At 47.9% G+C, this 1,554-nt stretch overlaps 1 pseudogene; it reads left to right on the top strand.

The window, feature by feature from the left end:
* The first annotated feature begins 235 nt into the window (after window positions 1–235).
* Window positions 236–1,554, top strand: part of LOC115869151 — a 34,713-nt pseudogene continuing 33,394 nt past the window's right edge.

The raw sequence follows: 1,554 nt of genomic DNA, 5'->3' as shown, positions 1-1,554 counted from the left end.
TAGGGAGAAAAACCTAGCCTGGGCAAAGTCCCACAGTCCACAACGTCCGGGCCGAGGGAGTTGAGCCCCAGGCTACAGTGGTGGTGTTTATATTGCTGGGGAACATGTGACTGGGCTTCCTTGAGTCCATATAATGCAATCAGAGAGATACAGGTATGTCCGGGTTTCTGGAATGTAAGGTGGTTTCCTGGTTCTGGGTGAATTCGTGCCGGGTGCAGGGAGGGCGGTGAGCAAAATGGGCTGTGTGAAAGATGCAGGTGCTGGGCGGACCATGACCAAAATGGGCTGTGAGGGAAAAAAAGGACTTGCAAAGCTGCTGACTAGTTACATTAACCAGCTCTGGTCGGCTCTGTAAGTGGTTGGGGGAAATTCAAGGTCACTCACTGCTAGTTGCTTCAGCCAGCTCTGGTCAGCTCCACATGCGGGTGGGGGAGATTCAAGGTCATTCGTTGCTAGGAGCCAGCCTGATATTTATCCAGCCAAACATTCCCAACTCTTTGGTAATAGGGGTGACAACTCTTCTGGCTACTTCCTGCTGGTACTGAGGCGGCATGGGAGGGGCTTACAGGTCGGTAGTGTCTGGCTCCTGTGGGAGAGGACTAAAAGAGTGCAATAACATTGGATTAATGTCAATACAAGAAATTTCTTGCATTCAGTTGCAAAGAAAGTTCAGCAAACAGGGCGCCAAAAGTAGCAGAGCACAGATGGTTATAAGAGGGATTATTACAGGAGCAACCATACTGATAAATGGATTAGACCACCAACCTCCTTGTTGGATGCCAGGGGCTTTTTTCCCCAACTTATGAAGTTTGTTGATACTGGTTTCCACCAACCTGGATTCATTAACATAATATCAATACTCCTCGTTCAAGTACATGCACGTTACCCCTTTATTGGCCGTCAAGAGGTCTAGGGCCCTTTTGTTATGTAAGGCTACTTGGGCTAGGGATGTTATTTGGTGCTGTAAGAGATTTAAAGATAATGCAGTGTCTTTGATTGCTTCTTCCAGTATGGAGGATTGCTTCTTCCAGCTTTGTGAAGAACTCAGCAAGTGGGATAGTGCTCCTGCCCCCATTCCTGAGCCAACCAAGGAAGAGGCTACCGTTAAACCAACCATGACAGGGAGGAACACTGCCCATGTGTGTCTGGTGGTGCCATGGGAGAGATTTTGTAGAGTGTTTACCTCAGAGACTGTGTACATTGTTAGCTGGGGAACCAGGGTGACCAGCATACATAGATGGGATGGGGATGGAGTGGAAAGGTTTTTTGTCATTGCATTTGGTGCCATTGCACCAAAATAATCAACCTGGACAGGGTTTGGGGTTGGGTGGGCATTGAGGGGAATAGTGAGGTTACTTGCAGTGTTGTTACAACTTTGTCCTGGGTCAGAATAGCAAAATGGCCATTTTTTCAGCAATGGATTATGGAACAGGGGAACCCCAATCACTGGTGGAAAGGCGTCTGTTTTTTCTGTGTAGTTAAACGGTTGAGGTAAAGGTACTGCTGCGAGAAGAGAACTATGGAGGACAGCACATGTGTTCATTGGCCATGTTG

The sequence above is a fragment of the Echinops telfairi genome, unplaced genomic scaffold (genome assembly GCF_000313985.2).
Source record: "Echinops telfairi isolate 266 unplaced genomic scaffold, ASM31398v2 ScPeMD7_1;HRSCAF=3_1, whole genome shotgun sequence".
Classification (NCBI taxonomy): Eukaryota; Metazoa; Chordata; class Mammalia; order Afrosoricida; family Tenrecidae; genus Echinops; species Echinops telfairi.
This window is presented reverse-complemented; position numbering and strand designations above follow the sequence as displayed.